At 31.6% G+C, this 12,668-nt stretch overlaps 1 long non-coding RNA gene and 1 pseudogene across 2 annotated transcripts in view; one reads left to right on the forward strand and one right to left on the reverse strand.

Annotated features, from left to right (window-relative positions):
- The first annotated feature begins 5,986 nt into the window (after positions 1-5,986).
- Positions 5,987-12,668, forward strand: part of LOC122135524 — a 15,940-nt gene continuing 9,258 nt past the window's right edge. Inside the window, exon 1 of one of the 2 annotated variants that reach the window (XR_006153565.1) lies at positions 5,987-6,058. This is a non-coding gene — a long non-coding RNA (uncharacterized LOC122135524). The remainder of the gene's footprint in view (positions 6,059-12,668) is intronic. The other variant, XR_006153564.1, reaches the window with a different exon arrangement.
- Positions 11,182-12,668, reverse strand: part of LOC109051026 — a 3,791-nt pseudogene continuing 2,304 nt past the window's right edge.

A 12,668-nucleotide genomic window follows, 5' to 3' on the forward strand; every position in this document is an offset into this window, starting at 1 on the left:
TCAGTCATGGGTATTGAGGGTGGAAGAGAGCGCTGTTCATTCACTCCCTCCCATCTACAACTCCTGCCAGCACTGAGACTCGAACTTGCGAAATTCGGGTTACAAGTCCAACTCTCTAACCATTAGGCCACAGCTGCCTCTGTGGAATCCAATCTCTCACACAAACACAATCATATGCAGAAACCACAAATGCAGTATATGAGAATGCAATGATGCATGTCAACATATAGAAAACAATAATTATTAATTATTATATGTTTTATTAAATATTAAAACATTAGCCTGAAAATTATCCTGAAATCTACGTGCAGTGCCTCTGAAATGAGTTTGATCTAATAACATGTCAGTGTGAAGCACTCTTCTCATGATGACATGATGTTATTATAGTGACTGATGCCCACAATCACAGGAGATGATGGAGTAAGTTTGCCTTCGACATGAAAAGCTCTGGTTCTCTTCTGCATGGAGTTTGGTCTGGATTACATGGAGAGGTGTTTAATTAAAAGTGATGGAACTCAGATTATTAATGAGAGCGTCTTCATCTGCTGTGGAAGACAGAGCGCTAAAATGAACATCTGTCTCTGTGCCGCTGAAAGCCTCTTCTGATTGGACGAGATTTAATGGAGCTCTGAGTTGTTGACCCAGATAAATAAACAAATAAATAGATTATTAAAAATCTTCTTGTCAACTGAAATAAAGCTGAAAGAAAAACAATTATATATTACATGGAAAAACTTATTTTAAAAAAATTAATTAGAAACATTGAAATAAATAACTGACATAAAATAAGGTATTTAAAATTATTTAAATGGAAAGAAAAATTAAATTAAGCAAATATAAAAAAATAAAAAATAATTAAAATGACAAAAGCACAATACAAAATAACTAAAACTTACATTAAAATTAATCTAAATATATTAATAAATATTATAATAGCATATAAATAATACTAAGATTTACATTTACATTTATGCATTTATTAGAATAAAAACTGAAATAATTTTAAGGTGAATTACTGGAATTACTAAAACGATACTTTAATAAAAATTAAAACCATACAAAATAAAAAAATAATAATAAATAATATTAAAAATGACAAACGTACATAACAAAATGACTAAAAATTCAAACAAAAACTAAAGACGCAAAAAAGTCAAGTCTAATTAAAACTATTAATACATTTCGTAATAGTATATAAATAACTCTGAATTAACACTGTAGTGAGATCTTGTATAGATTTAAAACAAATCTTACATCAAACTTGATTTTTATAAGAAAAAAATGAAATGAAATTCATGAAAGCTAATAATAAAAATATTGTAGTACTGTACATAACAAAAGTACTAAAAATTTAAATTAAAACTGAAAAAAAATCTAAATATTAATAAATATTATAATAGTGTATAAATAATATTAAGATAACAGACTATAATGTCAAACTGAATCCAATCCCAGAATGCATTGCAAGTATAGTGAAAACAAACGAACTGAGAGAAATATATAATTCATTCAATAAGTTGCAAAAAAAATTAAACCCTTTCTTTCTTTTTTCTTTTCTTTTTTCCATGTCTACTTTCTAAATAAACAGATAAATGAAATATGCAATTTGAGTTTTATTATAGTACCTGCAGTTACCACGGCGACGGCGACATGCTGTGTATTTGATAAAGCAGGCAGGAAGCTCAAGAGGTTTAGGAACAGAACTAATGTCTAAATATGGAATAAATCACATGAATACATGAATAAAACACAAAGAATGTGCAAACAGCAGCATCCTATCATACCTTCCCAGAATCCTCCTCTTCTCTCGCTCTGGTCTGCTGAGATTCAGGGGTGCTTTGTATGAACCTCAAGGGCAGTTTATAGAAGAACAGCATCAAGCGGACGGCAAATGAAAACCGTGGCATGTGTTCTCCTCCTCAGGGTCAAAGGTCAAGAAAAGAATAGACAGGGATTTCCGTTGAGCATGCAAACCCAGATGCATTCTGGGCTAGAAAAGACTCTCTAGTCTCCGGACGCCGGTTCTGTTCGATCTGTTGTGCTCACTTTCCTAGTTCGAGGCGAGTACAGCTAATCTTTGAAAATCCACATTGATTCAAGTGCATAAATATTTTTATTTCATGAAACTCTCAAATATGTTTCTCCTTAATTACCCAGATCTACCGAGTCGTTAGTGGGAGAACAGTGCTGTAAAGTGAATGAGAATGAGTCTCTGGTATCTTGGCAAACAGTCTGAGACACTTTCAAGATGTTTCTGAAGCTCTAAAAGAGACACACGTGAGATTACAGGCTCTAGAAAAGACATGATGAGGAAAAGATCTCAGGTGTGATATTTTTTGGTTTGATCTCGGCGGGCTGAAGTTCTTCTTGAGATATGATCAGTCTGGGAAACCGCATTAAATCATAATCTATTTCATTCATCAAACTGCATCACATATGCGCTTGATGAAAAAGATAAAACTCTGGTGTGAGATAAATGTCTGGCTCTTTAAACCTAAAAGAAAATTGTTCAATTAATGCAGATTTTAAAGATTAATTTATTCTGTTCTGCTCCTATAGTGTTTACCTTGCTTTAAAGTCTTTCACGTTTAGAGTAACTCAGGCAACTACTGACATCTAATATTGAAAATAAAATTGAAAACATGACTAAATACTTTCTTTTACCAAATACGATGATATAAAACAGTGCTAAGGGTACTGCAAGTTCATCTAGAAATAAAAACTCTGTCATTTTTTACACTATTGTTCAAAAGTTTGGAGTCAGTACTTTTTTTCTTTTAAGAAAAATGTGTATGTGTATGTGTATGTATGTGTATATATATATATATATATATATATATGCAGTATCAAAGTTATTCTTACATTTACAAATTTCACAGCAAAAACACTGTAGGTGGACATTATATTAGCAGGCCATTACTTGCAAAAGCAATTTTCAGATGAGCAAACATGTCTTGCAGATGTAAATGCAGATGATTACATTCCTTTCACATTCACTCTAGATATAACACTTCCTGCAGTGAAAAAGTGCATCTGCTGTTGTCTCTCACATCAAAATCCAGACACATATTAGTTTAGAGCTGTTTAAACGCTGCTTGATCTGTGCAGATTTCTCTCCTGATTCACACCAGAACACTTTTTCACTGGAGGAAGTGTTATTATAGATTATAGACTCTATGTATTTGAGTTAAAAACGTCTTAATGCTGGATGTGTTTCATCTTTTGTCTTCTCCAGATGTTCACTGATGGACTGGAGTGCTGTGGATTACTTGTGGATTATTGTGATGTTTTTATCAGCTGTTTGGACTCTCATTCTGTCGGCACCCATTCACTGCAGAGCATCCATTGCTGAGACACTGATGCAGTGCTACATTTCTACAAACCTGATGAAGAAACAAACTCATCCTGATCTCAGATGATCTGAGGGTGAGCAATGGTAGCTGAATATATAATATTATTATATAACAATAATGATATTATTATTATATTTTCTCTTTGTTTCTCACTAAAATTTTTGACATACTGTAAGTAACATCAGGCAAGAATTTGAACAGAAAACGGTAATGCACTAGTGATAAATGGCCTAATGAAGAAATGAACTGCAGTGCAAAAAAATATTTATTATTAGCATTAATAGTCATAATTTTTCCCCCCTCTAATTTCTCTTAGTTGTTTTAAGCATAAACCTCACCCTACATTAAGTTAAATATATCCACTGAAAACATGCTTAATTTTGCTGTTTAGATGATTTACTGAGGCAGTGGGTTCTGTGCTGGATGTTGTTTTTGTACGTTTCTTCTATAGCTTTGTAAATAACGGCAATAATAACTGCTAACACGATTAGCATGATGTTAACATGATATTAACACAATTTGGGTTAGTGCCGAGCTGCTTCTAGTGTTCATAGTTTTAGTAATTTGATCAAACACTAAGTATTAAACTTCAATATCATTATTTGAGACTTTAAAAGAATACCTTAGCAACCACCCATAACACCCTAGCATCATGGAAACGGTGGGGGGGGGGGTGCATTCGCACATGGCATAAACACGGGGGGGGGGGGTGCATTAAATTAAATTAAAATACATTTTTACTGCCATTGTGTGAATAATTTGTAATCATGTTATCCATAAAAAGTAACCGTAATCTAATTATGGGCATTTTAAAACATCTAATCTAATAATAACAAGTACTGCATTTTTGGAATATGATTGCATAATCCAGATCACATGTAATTTGCTTTGTTGTCAAAATGATAAAATAGAGATGCTTGCATTGCAGAGATCTCAAGATATTCATATATATATATATATATATATATATATATATATATATACATACATAAATGTAAGAACTAACTGAGAACTGATTGGATGCTGAAAAGCAGGCACGATTCCCCGAGTCCTAAATGATCCTGCTGCTTCCACTAATGTGGTCTTGACAGATGAAGATAAACACGAGTAGTTTCTAAGCAGATCAGAAGTGCTGATAGTAACAAATGGTTTCCTTTGGAGAGCCAACATATAACCTTCATGACATGCATGTATTAGTACACGAGTACTGCATCAAAACACTTCAGTAGAGGACAGTGACGATACATCTGCAATACAACACTGATCAAATGCAAAGAGTTCACCATTAAGTGCTTTAGAGAGAGAGAGAGAGAGAGAGAGAGAGAGAGAGAGAGAGAGAGAGAGAGAGAGAGAGAGAGCACATCATGTGCATGTCAAGCACTGGTAGAAATCTCTGAGAGTCTGTCGCTGTTTCCAGTTGACAGCAACAGAAAGTGCCTTCACAATCCACAGCTTACTCCTTTAAAGCGGTTTAAGTACTCTGTAAAAATCATACAAGCCTAAGGATGAAAATGTATGAGCTTCTTTGCACTTCTGTTCAAAAAACCACCAGGTTCATGTCATCACATAAATTGGAAAAATGTTTAGAAATGTCATTGAAATTGGACTTTAGTTACTTTAATCCACGTTTTGGATCCACATTTGATTTTTAAACTGCTTAAAAGACTAGTTAAACCAATTATTTCTTGAAATGTTTTGACAAACAGATGTGTTTTGAAGAAAGGCTGTACATATTTTGCTGACTAAGACGGTGTTTGTGGTCAAATTAACCTCCTTTAGTTTGCATTTCATTCGTGAAAAATCAACGCTTTGAAAAACGGCAAAGAAAATGTTTATTGCAGTTTGTCAAAGACAAAAATATGATTATTGGAGCACATTTTACAAGAAAATACTATTTCGGTTTTTCATGTTTAATTCAATGTGTAATGTTTAATTCTGTTTCTTTGTAATTATTTGTAATATTTACTAGCAATTTATGAGATAAAATAGTTTCTACACTAAATTTGGTGTACATGAGAACACAATTTAAGACTTAGATTTTACTCAAAAAAATGAATAACACTTTCTAAATTATCGAAGGAGAGTTTACTGTTTTTATATATTTTGAGTTTCAATTCTATTTGAGTAGCAACAAATGCTATTTACACTAAGTATAAATAATCTTAATACTAATAACACTATTAATATTTGTAGTCATTTCTCATATTTATTATTCTTTTTTTAGTCTCCAACATGCTTTTTTGTTTGTTTGTTTTTTGGTGAATTGCACTGTAAAAAAAAAGAAAAAGAAAAAGATCTTTCAGATAATACAAGGATAATTCAAGTATGTTTAGTATTTCAGTCTTTCTGTTTCAAAAATGTCATGTTTGGTTCAACAGGTTACTTGCCATTTCTTCGTAAATATTTGTGAAATTGGAATTTTGGAGAAATTTTATTACATTTTTTCCTTTTTGCAGTGTGCATAGAAACCAATGCAACAAATTTGACAACATTGAAAACAAACTTTAACCATATGCATTCAAAATACTGATGATGACATCTCCATGCACTCAAGTGCAAACTCTGTTCTGTCCAATCAGATGCTCTCTAGAATGAGAAAGCCCCGCCCCCTCATGCCACCTGCCTCTGATTAGCAACAACTTCCTTTTTCAACATGAAAGACATCAGGTTTTTAAGTTAGTAGCTTCACCGTGGACGTCTTCAGGGTAAGAATCAGCTCTCTGTCCATCACATTCTGATCTTTACATTTCAGTAGTTTTCCCACACCGTCAGATTTCAGAGGGTTTGCTCACTGAAACATCACTCAGGAGCTCTTCTGTTTAGACTAAACTGCTCTGAAGTCTTGGAGATATTGAAGCAATCCACTACATAACAGTAGATAACAGTAGAATCATTTTTTCTTACGAACAGACATAATTCTATGTATCATAGTGAGTCGAGATGAATGAAAATATCCCACAAGAGATGCCGAGGTCTGTGACTGAACGGAGACGTCTTCGGCAGGCAAACTCAAACAGAAATTGTGGTCTTTTCACAGTATTATTTTTCCCTACCAAACACTTTTTTTTGGTTGTGAACCAACAGAAACGTCCTAAAATAGACAAACAATCACACGCATGGTGCTCCCTAATGAGTGTGTGAGCAGATAATAAACGTTGCATTTCTCTTACACCTCAACCTGTAAAGGCTGGTTTCACAGAAGGCATTTCCGCTGACATTTGTGGAGTTTTTTGAGGGATTATTTGTTGTAAATGGCATGCGTGTCCTTGGTGCATCTGTCGAGCGCATCTTTATTTCACATGCTAAGCTTAATGGCTGGATGCATGAAGGGTTTCTGGTTGTAATCAGCGAGATGTGCGTCCACACACTCATTTCCTGTGGAGATACACACGCGTGTGTCATTAGAGCGGATTTACCGCTGCACCTGCATGATTGCCACGCTCCCTGCATTATACATTACATGTGAAAATCAACACGGGGATCTTAAAATAGCACATAGTATATCAGTCTGGATGAGCGTGACAGTATTGTGCACCTCAGTGCATTGTGGATTGATTACCTGAGACCAGTGTGTTCAATTTATCAATACGGTTCGGAAAACACAGGCTGTGATTGAAAACGCTTCATTATCATCAACGATTTGTTTAATTTCCTCTGATTAATTGGCATAAAGTCTAAAACATTGCAGCTTACTCACCTGTAAACCACAGTTTTTGCCATTTAGATTTAAAATCGACCAAAATAATGGATCTTAAAAATAACATTAACATAAAATACAGCAGGGTACTGATTATTTTGTGGACATAAACAATTTTTAAAATGTTTTCATGCTATATTAGTGCCTCAATCCAAAGATTGGGATGTTATGAGTGTGACTTAATATTTGCATGTTTCTTGATCATAAATCATCATATTAGAATGATTTCTGAAGATCATGTGACACTGAAGACTGGAGTAATGATGCTGAAAATACAGCTGCGCATCACAGAAATAAATTACATTTTAAAACATATTTAAATAGAAAACAATTATTTTAAACAGTAAAAATATTTTACAATTTTACTGCTTTTGCTGAACGAATGATGCTGAAAATACAGCTGCGCATCACAGAAATAAATTACAGTTTAATAGATATTCACATATAAATAAGTTATTTGAAATTGTAATAATATATCATATTTTTACAGTATTTATGATCAAATAAATGCAGCCTTGGAGAGCAAAAGACACTTCTTTCAGAAACATTTACATTTTTCCGAACCTTCTGAATGCTTGTGTAATTCTGGATGTTCTGTGTTTTCTTGCCAAAGTCTTTGAGGATTTCTGAAGGCTTTAATGGTTTTTCTTCATTCTGGATGTTTCAGTGCCCTTTCTGTGGAACATTGATAGTATAAAACAACATGCAGCTTCTGGCAAATTACATAACGGGCATTTAAATATTATATGCTTAATGCCAAAAACCTCACTTTTACTTGCAGTTGAGTCCTGCTGTAAGAGACGATTACTTTCTGTCAGAATCCAAAGCGTGCAAATGCTGTCAGTCACACACAACGTCAAAGTAACACGGAAACATTACACCAAACCGTCGAGACGAGTGACAAACGGTTTAGCTTCTGTAGTGTCAAGAAATGAAGCGATGCGTGTTTCATATCAGAATATAGTGTGAATGTGAGCATGATTGTACAGGACTGTCTAACCAGCATTAATTACTGTATTAAATATTGGTAAGATAGATTATAGAAAGGCTGTATTACGTACAGCAGCAGGCTAAAATAAAGGATAAATAACATATCAAAGACGTTTCAGAGATTAAATTCTAGTTAAAGACTAATATTATTGTTCTTTATACTAATGTGCACTGATGAATCTTTCACAATAAGACCAGGAGCATTAATTAAGAAAGTGAATAGTTACATTTACAAATAAAAAACACTTATGCTTGAGGAAAGAAGAACATTAGAGTTCTCCGATTTCTCTCTCTCTGTTGTCTCTCAGCATGCGGTTCATAATTGTTGATGCCCACTTGTGAACGAACAGATCGCTGCTGCAGTGCAGTAATTATGCAGATGATAAAGCCATACGCAGCATCATGATGAATCATAACCTGACAAAACACCGTCCTGAAAAAACCCTGAAAATCCAGCACCAATCCTTCGAGTATCAGACTAAAACACGTTTTTATCATCTGAGATAAAACATCACTGAATATTTGAAAACGTGACAAATGTCTGGCCAAATGTTGCTAAAAGTTTAGGGTTAGGACTATTTTATTTTATTATTAACTTTTATTCATCAAAAATAACAGTAAAGACATTTATAATGTCACCAAAGATTTCTGTTTCAAATAAATTGTTATTTTGAACTTTATTTTCATCAATGAATCCTGATAAAAAATAAATGTTACCATACAGCCAAAAAAATAAAATATTTTATATATATAATTTCAAAATGTACAAAAAAAATTTGCTAAATTGTTTAAAAATATATTTTAAATAATAGAAATAAATTAAATATAAAAATATTAAATATATTTTCTAGAATGTACATTTCAAAAATATGCTATAAATATGTTTTTAAAGCATTTATATATACACACACACACACACTTTTAAAAATATTTTTAATATTTTATTTTATTTATATCTATTTTTATATTTAGGAAATATATTTAAAATATCTTTTTAAATAATTTAGCAAATCTTTTTCTCTTTTTTTTTGTAAATTATGAAATATATAGAAATATACATATATCCCAATATTACTGTATTTCTGATCAAATAAATGCAGGCTTGGAGAAAAGAGCATGCTGAGTCTCAGACGAAGATAAAGGACAGTAAAAATCACAGTGTGGAGTGAAAGATTGTTCATTAATAATTTCTGATGTCCTCAGGTGCATCATGAATATCCTCCTCATGTGCTTCTGAACCAAATAACATCCTCTGAATTATGGCATAATTCATATTTTACTCAAATCTCACCTCATGACACTGACACAGTAAATAAATCACATCGAAGCACCTGCAAGAACACGATTCTAATATATATTCTAATATACACATATATATATATATTCACAAATCTAACATCAGTAATAAACAGCTCTTTAAACTGCTGTATAGTGCAGATTTAATAAAACCAGACATGGAGTCAATTTGTAAGAAGGAAAACGTGAATTTCGAAGGCATACACTTGGTCTTTATGTAGCGACTTTAAATTTCAAAGCACACAAAGGTTTCAAAACTCATTTGTGTTGCAGAACAAAAAGTCTCTTCGAGTGACGTTCACCACACACTTTAATTTACTCCTAAATAATTCTCGTCAGGTTTTAGGACTCAGAACTGAGCTCTGTTGTGCAGAAATGTGCCGTGGTTTGTTATTCAGTGTGTCTGACCAGATACTGTGTCTCTGTGTTTCAGCCAAGGCTCTTTCCTTCAATATTTGAATTCATTATAGATTTGCATACAAGAAACAGCATTTTGCTTCGTCTTTAAGATTGATGTGTGGCTAAATATGCAAGAAGCCCCAAAAAACATAATTTAGTTTGACTAGAAATTCTCTGATCATGTTTCCATAATTAATTACCACAGACGCCACAATACAATTGTGCTTTAATGTTATTGCAGATCTTTTAGTGAACGTAACAGGTTTTAGTAAATTAGCATTATTAGCATGATCCATTAGTTTACTGCCAGCGATCAATAAAAGCACTCAGCCTTCAGACAAGAAACCCATTAATGTTGTTCAGCAAGAGGTTTTGTGTAAATATGAGCAGAGTATAGTTTAGTTTCACAACTTCATCGTCTGTGTTTATGTACAGGTGACTCTAGAAAGAGATTCTTCATTAAACTGGCCTTGAGTTAAATCCTTGACGCTGCAGTCAGTCATCTGTCTAACATTTAATATGTTATGATCATCCTGAAGAAGTGACCTGTCTGGCTGAATGAAAGGCAATAAAAGAGCTTTTAGTCTGGAGTGTACAGTAAATGTGTGCGCATCGAGGTGAAGGATGTGCAGCGCCACCATTAGGCATCTTGTGTCACTACAGCATCCACAACAGATGGAAAAATATCAAGATGCAAGACCTTCTGGGCAAAATTAATGATCAAATTATTATTATTATTAAAAACAAAGTATATAATTAATTATTATTATTATTATTATTATTATTATTATTATTATTATTATTGAACATTTATATATTTATTTAAATTTACATTTAGAAATAGTATTTATTATTATTATTATATTGAAATACACATTTATAAATTTAGTATGAACTATATTGTTATTAACCATAATGTTATGTAATTAAAAATAATTCTAGAAATTATTATAATATTTTTTGTTAGTTTAAATATACTTTTACAAATAATATTATTCTTATAAAATAAATATACAGGTATTATTTTATTTTTCAATTTAAATATGCATTTATAAATTGTTATTTAGTATGAATTATATTAAAAACAATTATAACATTTATTTAATAATGTTTTATTTTCTGTTAATTTAAACATATATTCAGAAATGTATTAATATTAAAAAGTTTAATATATATATAGTTATTCTTATTTATTTTTTATTTAAATATACATTTAAAAATTATTTAGTGTGAATTATATTATATTATTTAATTTAACCAGGTACCACACCTTTTGACAGGTTTTCAGTTTGCTGTGATAGAAAACAAATTGTAAATTGATTTCACTCATAATTCTAGTCCATTAAAAATATATATTCATAATAAAAACTCCAATGATTTTATTATCTTCAATGATCAATCTTCTTTATCTTCTCCAAGCCTATTAAACACAAATACAAGCATCACTTCTCTGAAAAGGATTTTATTCGTAAGATCTTAAGTTCTACAAATATAGACTTTTCCCTCACAAAATCAAATTATTTACAAACTCATCGTCCGTCACAAAGAAAACTTTAAAAGTAGTTAATTTCGCATATAGCCTGCGAAATCTCTGACATTTGTTGTTATTTCCCACAAACATTAAATTTATTGTCATTTACTCAACCTCATGTCGTTTAATTTGTAGAAAACTAAATAAGTGATATTGCGCAGAATGTCCAAGCTGCTCTTTTCCATACAGTGAAAGTGGACGAGGACGGATGCTGATGATCGATGCAGTCTCAGAAATCTGGGTCATGAGTCTCAAATGTCTCACTTTGGCTCATAAATAATCATTATTATTGTGGTTTTTGGAGCCGTTCATGTCAAAATTCAACTTCACTGCATGGAAACATTCAGGGTTAGATGAGGACATGAGGGTTCATATCTCAATTCTTGAGTCAGACATAGTTTCTCTTTCAGGAAGTTGAACAGGAAGTCGCTGTGTTTTGTCTCTCAGCTTGAGGAATGTTGTTCTTCAACAAGCTGAAATCAGAAGAACCAGCAAAGGCAGAGACGGGAAGGACTGAGAGAGCAGAAGCCCTGCTGTTATGAAGACGTGTTTCATCAGTCGTCCGGTTCGGTCACACACTGCTCCACCATCTCCCGGGTTTTTGTTTTCTATATAGGGGGCCACGCGCTCTTTATCATTGATCTGTTTGTTAACTGAGAGACACGACAGACACACCACACTGAGACATGATCTCAAAGATGAAATCTAACGAGATTATCATCAAACCCAGCTGAACTATTAAACAGCATCAGTTTTGAGTAAAAAACAGTTTTGGGTACAAATTCTGTAAAATAATTGTTTAATTCTAATGCCTATTTAATTACATTTTTATGCATTATATTTGATTTTTTTTTTTTTATATTTGATTTTTTTTTTTTTTACAATAAAATATTTTTATGCATTATATTTGATTTTTTTGTGTATATATAGTTATAAATAAAAATACGTTTACAAATTTGAAATGTTTTAATTTATATATATATATATAGGATAGAGAGAGAGAGAGAGAGATTTTATGTATGTATATATATATATATATATAAACTTTTTAATTTATAAAATATATATTTCAGAAAACACTATAAAACACACACACACATACATATATATATATACTTATTTATGAATACAAAATATATTACTTTAGATTTTATATATATATATGAACAAATAATACTTTTATATATAAATTAATATTATAAATATATTATGAATTATAAATTACATATTTATTGATTGAACACTCACATCTATTTCATAAAACATATGTTATGAATACTAAATATTACTTCATAATTTATTTATAAAATACAAATAATTGTGTAAATTCTAAATAAATGTATATATTTAATTTAATGACTGCAATAAATAAAATATATTTAGTCAAAATCTATGAAAAGCT

Source organism: Cyprinus carpio, chromosome A25, assembly GCF_018340385.1.
Source record: "Cyprinus carpio isolate SPL01 chromosome A25, ASM1834038v1, whole genome shotgun sequence".
Lineage (NCBI taxonomy): Eukaryota > Metazoa > Chordata > Actinopteri > Cypriniformes > Cyprinidae > Cyprinus > Cyprinus carpio.